Below are 7,266 nucleotides of genomic sequence, written 5' to 3'. Positions count from 1 at the left end.
CTCCAAAAATTTGGGCGAGATCTAAAGTTTATTTTGCTGTACAACTTCCCTATTTTTGGAGTTTTACTTGCTTCCAACAGGAAGGCAAGTTTTCCTGCTTCCATGATGATAGAAGGCAGATAACTCCTTTATGGAGTTTGAGCTCGCTTACAAGAGGGAAGTTGAGTTTTTTTTCCTACCTCTAGGATGGTAGAGAGCAATCTACAGCCTGAGGCCCATCACAAGGTAAAAAAATGGTTTGGGATTCTGTCTTCCAAATTCTTTTTAAACAACTAAAGTTAGCATTAACAACCAGCTGGTGTTAATTTCTGCTTACACTTAGAACTCTCAGAAATTGTATAATTTATGTGATCATTGTTAATTTAGTAGCATTTTGTCTTAGCTAAAATATGGTAATGCAATTTAAAAAGATGTTTTGTTGTTGTTAAAGGAGCTCAATAGTTAAAAGTCAGCTTAATTTAAAGGCTAACATCCAAGATGTGTGCATGTATGTATGCATGTGTGTATTTTAAAGGCCTTCATGTTTTGGGGGTTTTTTTGTTTTTCTCTCCTAAGACCTTGCCTTTTTTTTTTTTTTTTTTTTTTTTGAGCAAAAGTTCTTTTTTTCTCCTCAGTTGACTGAATTCTGTTTTCACCGGATTTTTTTGACTAAAATAGTATTGCAACAGAGGCTACTCTTGGGTTTTTAAGGAAGAACATAGTTTAGACACTCAGAAATGTCTTTGCCTAAAAAAAAATTTTAAGTGCACTTTAAAAGCATCTCCCTCTAGCATCACCAGACTTTTGTTCTGTACCTTATGATGTAAACTTTGCTATTCGATTTTCACCTCAGCTGTTTCCTTTAATGTGAAAATTTAAGGCTATTTAGCCGACAACTGCTTAGGGTTGTGAAACAGATTATTAAGAATCTGAAAGTCTAAGATAGAAAAAAACAGGGGGAGGAGTGTCTTTATAAGTCTATAAAATGTACTTCCACGGCATGCCTAATACAATTTTATATGTATTTATGTGTTGCATACAGAATGTTTTACTACTAAAAATACATAAAAGAGCTCTAATTAATTGGCTTAAAAAAATAAAAGTGCTTAAATTAGATACTAAAAAAGAAAAGACTAGTCAAATGCTTTTTCAAGTTTATATAACTTAAGTAAAATTTCTAATAAACAAGTTAACTTTAAAATTATTAGTAAAGTGGCCAGCCGCAGTGGCTCATGCCTGTAATCCTAGCACTTTGGGAGGCCAAGGCGGGAGGATCACGAGGTCAGAAGATCAAGACCATCCTGGCTAACACAGTGAAACCCCATCTCTACTAAAAATACAAAAAAATTAGCCAGGCGTGATGGTGGGTGCCTGTAATCCCAGCGACTCAGGAGGCTGAGGCAGGAGAATGGTGTGAACCCAGGAGGTGGAGCTTGCAGTGAGCTGAGATTGTACCACTGCACTCCAGCCTGGGCGACAGAGCAAGACTCTGTCTCAAAAAAAAAAAAAAAAAAAAAAAAAATTATTGGTAAAGTAATATTAGAAATGTCTTAAGAATTGCCCAGCATACATTTTAGTTTGAATATGTTAATCAAGCAATTTCATACTTATCCCTGCCAAATACTATAAGGTGTCAAAATTTGCCATAGGGGTTACAAAACTATAAACCCATCCCAAATCAGAATGATCTTTGCTCACGTAAATAAGACATTGATATGGGTTTAATGAAAATAGCTGCATCTTGAATTTAGTAAGATTATCATAACTTCTAATCCTGCGGCTTTAGGCAGTCTAGTCCACAGACAATAAGGAGGTTTCTTTGGGGAAAGGACTGTTATCACCTTTGCTTCAAAATTAAACTATAAAACTAAATTTCTCCCAAAGTTAGTTCAGTCTATGCCCAGGAATGAACAAGGACGGCTTGGAGGTTATAAGCAAGATGGGGTCAGTTAGGTCAACTCTTTTATGCACTGTCTCAGCTATAATTTTGCAATGGTGGTTTCAGAACTTTAAATCATGACTATCACAGCTTTCATAAATAATCTAGGTAAACAATTAAAATAAAATAATTAGGTAAATGTAACGGGATAAACACTTGTAGGCAAATTGGTCATAATTTAGAATATAAAGTTAAATTAAATAATAGATATTTCATTATTTGGGTATTTTCCAATAAATACATATTGTAGGAAAACATTCTTCTAAAAAAAAGAAAGAAAAGAAAAATATTGAAGTGTGTCTTTTTTTCAAAAAAAAAAAAGGTGAAAAATGTTTGTCTAATTCAAAGCTTATTTAAAGGTTATGTATAAAATAAGGCAAAAGGAACCAGGAAATAAAACAATATGTAAAGGAAGTTATAAAATTAAAGAAGTTTTTTTGAGGTTATTTAAAAAGGAGGGATGTTCACAACAAACCAGAAAGTCATGAATGGTCCGTGTAAGTCACAATAAGAGGATTTATATATATTAAAATATAAAACCAAAAACTTTAATGTAATCAGGTTGTCATATTATTGTGAAGTTTTGGTTGGTTAGGAAAAAAAAGCTGAGAAAATTTTAAATTAAGGTTATTACATCCATGTATTTTCCTATATGTGCTTTAGAAGTCCTTGTACATTGTGTTACAGGGCTTTACCTGGGACTAAAAAGGACACTAAATCCTGCTAAATTTTAAACACTGAGAGCAATTAAAGCCTCATCTTCAGGCCTCATAGAAGATGCCAATCAAAATAAACTGCTTTCCTGAAACACAGGGCAAGAAATTAAAGCTATTCATCTCCTCAAGGCCCAGGAACTATTGCAGAAAAAATGGGAGTGTAAGATTGTAAGGGCTGACTTTGAAAGATAAAATAAGTTCAGTTTTTCTATAAATTAATTATTAACATCAAAAGCATGCTGATGCAAAACCAATATATGGAACCCTGAGTCAGAAATGTCTTCACTTAAAAAAATATTAACAAGGTTTTCTTGAAGCATTAACCAACTCCTTACTAAAGGTTATAAAAGGCTTATGGAAGTTATATTTTATAATCAAGATTATTTTATAGATCATTTACAAAATTTTGAAAAACAAATGTAATTGATTTCATGCTGTTTTTATTAGGGCTTCTTGTTTAGAAAATTAAGTCTCCTCTCTCAATGAGGATTATTGCTTTTTTTGGAATCCTTGAATGATCACTTTTGTTAAACAAATTACTTTACAATGACTTGTAATCCTATTTTGTAATATCAAGTGTCTTAAACTTTTTATATTTGACAGACTTTCTGAAATCAAATTATGAATTATGTCTTTCTCTAACCTAATTTATCCTTTAAGACATTAGATTCTCTAAAGTTCAAAACTGGTGTAATTTGGCCTATTTGGTATAAAAAATTATACAGGAAGCATTGTCAAATATGAAATGGTGTTTGGGTTTCTTTGGGCTGTATTTGTATAAATACATTATTGGTATGTGTTCCAAAATTATGGGAAACTCCTGCAATTCTGATATAACTTAGTGTACATTATCAGTAATAATCATAATTGCTATGCTAAAGTTATTGTGTAGCACAGATGTAACAAATTTCCTTGTCAATTGTGCCTTTTAACTATGGCTGCCTTAAAACTTATTATCATCCATGGACAATTGTTGTCTTTTGCAGTCCTCTTTAAAAGATGGTTTTATAATCAGCTACAAATCTCCAACAGGTGTTCTTGAATGCAGATTTCCAATAACTTTGGAGGCTGTGACATGAGAATAGAGGAAAAACTTTCAGGACTCATGGACAGCTAAAATGACCATGAGTATCAAGCAGAACAGGAATTAACTGCATGGACTGAACCAATCTTTTTGACTTTTTGCTTAATATGTTTGCTGATCCTTTTTGTTTGTTTGTTTTTCAGAGTCTTAAAAGTTTTCTTTGAGCTACTGACAGCTTTTAACAATTTAGTATACTCCTATGAACAAAATTTGGAGCATATTTGCTTCTCTCTACCTGATTTCACCAGAATTGGAAACTACTTGTGAGTATTAACTTACAGCAATACAGTTATTTGCATAAGTGCAATAATAATCTGCTTTCACTTATAACAGGACACAGTTGGAGAAACTGGTTATTCTACCAAGGCTTTGTCTAGAATGGTGAGCTTTCCTTTAAGGAATCAAACTTGACTTATGGAGCCAATAAAGCCCTTGGCAAAACTGGCCTCATATTTTGTGTACACAGTCCCTGTACAGCGTTTCTGACCTGTGGTAAAAAAAAAGAATATCACTTTCTGACAGGCACAGAAGCCCCAGGCTTATCTGGAACCTCAAGAGGAGAGGAAATTTCACCCAACTCATGGGTATTTGATGGCACAATCTGTGACTGGGCTGGGCTTTAAAAAGTCTTATCTGAGATTCCTCTTATGGAACAAAGTTTCATCAAAGCCAATTTAAAAGCCTGTGTAAAAAATAATTATTCTTACTGCACTGTATACAAATATTTAGGCCAAGCATAATAAGCAAACCCATCCTACCATGATTTGTCTTTAGTAAAATGGAAAACTGGAGAGAGAAAAAAAAATTATGTTTCAAAATGGTAGTACACCTTGAGGACTAGGCTTTGATTTTTTATCTTGCCCAAATTCCTACCTAAGGGGTCTAGGGAGTCATGCCCTACAAACCATAAATTCTCATCATATGGGTTTTCTTTGACCCTATATATCATGACTTACTTTTCAATATGACTCTGGCATAACATTATGAGACAAGGAAAAATTACTTAACCCCAAAATATATTTACTTGCCATACCTTGAAATTGCCCTTCAAAGTCTTTTGTGGGAAAAATCAACATCCTGTAGAGAATACCCCTCCCCTTTGTTTTTCTTCCTTTCTTTCCAGATTCAGGAGATAATCAGCTAAGAGCCAGGCACTCTTTTAGTCCCATAAGAAATATTTTACACCCTGCTCTCTCTCTGAAGTCTGCTATCTGAGAGATTTCTCTGCACAATAAAACTTGGTCTCCACAATTCTTTATCTTTTTTTTTTTTTTTTTTTTTTTTTAGGCCTGCAATTCTACCACTTTGTCACCCAAGCTGGAGTGCAGTGGTGCTATCTCAGCTCACTGCAAGCTCCGCCTCCCAGGTTCCCGCCATTCTCCTGCCTTAGCCTCCCGAGTAGCTGGGACTACAGGTGCCTGCCACTGCGCCTGGCTAATTTTTTTGTATTTTTAGTAGAGACGGGGTTTTGCCGTGGTCTTGATCTCCTGACCTCATGATCCGCCCGCCTCGGCCTCCCAAAGTGCTGAGATTACAGGCCTGAACCACCACGCCCAGCCCACAATTCTTTATCTTAACCTGAACATTCCTTTCCATTGATCCCAGGTCTTCAGAAAAACCACCAACTGTCAACCAGAAAATGTTTAAATCTACCCATAGCCTGGAAGCCCCCCTTTGAGCTGTCCTACTTTTCTGAACCAAAACAATGTATTCCTTTTTTTTTTTTTTTTTTTTTTTTTTTGAGACGGAGTCTCGCTCTATCGCCCAGGCTGGAGTGCAGTGGCCGGATCTCAGCTCACTGCAAGCTCCGCCTCCTGGGTTCACGCCATTCTCCTGCCTCAGCCTCCCGAGTAGCTGGGACTACAGGCGCCCGCCACCTCACCCGGCTAGTTTTTTGTATTTTTTTAAGTAGAGACGGGGTTTCACTGTGTTAGCCAGGATGGTCTCGATCTCCTGACCTCGTGATCCGCCCATCTCAGCCTCCCAAAGTGCTGGGATTACAGGCAAACAATGTATTTCTTAAATGTATTTGATGGATATCTCATGCCTCCCTAAAATACATAAAATCACGCTGTACCCCATCCACCTTGGGTGCATGTTTTTAGGACCTCCTGTGGGCTGTGTCATGGGCCATGGTCACTCATATTTGGCTCAGAATAAATCTCTTCAAATATTTTAGAGTTTGAGTCTTTCAGTGAACAACCTGTTGTTAGATTCCAGTCGTGACCAATTTTTTTTTTCCAATTGTTAATATTTTCTTCAATTTGGACTGAATTCTTATTTTTCGTGGCTACAAGTCTTCAAAATAATGTTTTCAATTTTTTTCCTTCTCTTTTTTATTTTTCCTACTTTGGAGTCACTGAAAACTAAGTGGTGATTTCTTAAAACCCTGAGAACTGAAGTCAGACAACCTAAACTTCACCTATTTATGTACATAAGCCACTTTCATACCTGCCTACTAATGTATGGACTTCAGAGTAATGAGGCCTATATCAATTTTTCCAGGGTTGTTATTTTGTTGTTGTTTTTTCTCCCTTCCTCTCCTCTATTTTCTCTTCATAGGACTGAGACTTCATGACCTGCTAAAAATGGGCTTTTTGGACCTACCCATCTAGGAATAAACTGTCCTAGCCATGAGACAGCAGATGAAACCTGAGGCCAGAGACTCATTTTCTTGTAAAATGCTGTCTGCAAAATATTTGAAAAAAGAAAAGGGGGGAAATGTGAAAGGAAAATATCTTGGGCCCCCAAAATCACTAAGGAAAACTCAAGCTGGAAACTGCTTAGGGCAAACCTGCCTCCCATTCTATTCAAAGTCACTCCTCTGCTCATTGAGATAGAGGCACATCTTATTTGCTTCCTTTGGAAAGGCTAACCAGAAACTCAAAAGAATGTAACCATTTCTGTATCATCTATCTGTGACCTGGAAGCTCCCTCCCCACTCCCAGTCTTTCTGCCTTTGCCTCAAGTTGTCCTGCCTTTCCAGACTGAACCAATGTACATCTGACATATATTGGTTGATGTCTCATGTCTCCCTAAATGTATAAAACCAAGATGTGCCCTGACCACCTTGGGCACATGTCATCAGGACCTCCTAAAACTGTGACACAGGTGCATCTTCAACTTTGGCAAAATAAACTTTCTGAATTAACTGAGACCTGTCTCAGATTTGCTGAGTTCACAACTTTCACTTTGGAATTTTAAAAATCGTTTCTTCATTTTAAGGTAGTATATGGTAAAGAAGTAATTTTAGATCATTGTGTTATTAAAAACTGTTACATTGACTTTATAATTACGGCATGTTCATAATATATAAAACTAAATTTTTATTCTCTCACCTTTAACAAGTGACATATTTTAGCTCCGATCATTCACGCTGAGCATTATTTTCTACATGACAGGATAATACAGAGAGCTTCGGTTTCCCTTGTGCTGATGTGGATTATCCTTATCACTCCTAAGTAAAAATTCCATTTGAATAAAATCATCACTAAATGTTTTTTTCTTTTCATATAGGTATTTGAAATACTAGAGATATTTTGACATGC

This window comes from Papio anubis, chromosome 3 (genome assembly GCF_008728515.1).
Source record: "Papio anubis isolate 15944 chromosome 3, Panubis1.0, whole genome shotgun sequence".
Classification (NCBI taxonomy): Eukaryota; Metazoa; Chordata; class Mammalia; order Primates; family Cercopithecidae; genus Papio; species Papio anubis.
This window is presented reverse-complemented; position numbering follows the sequence as displayed.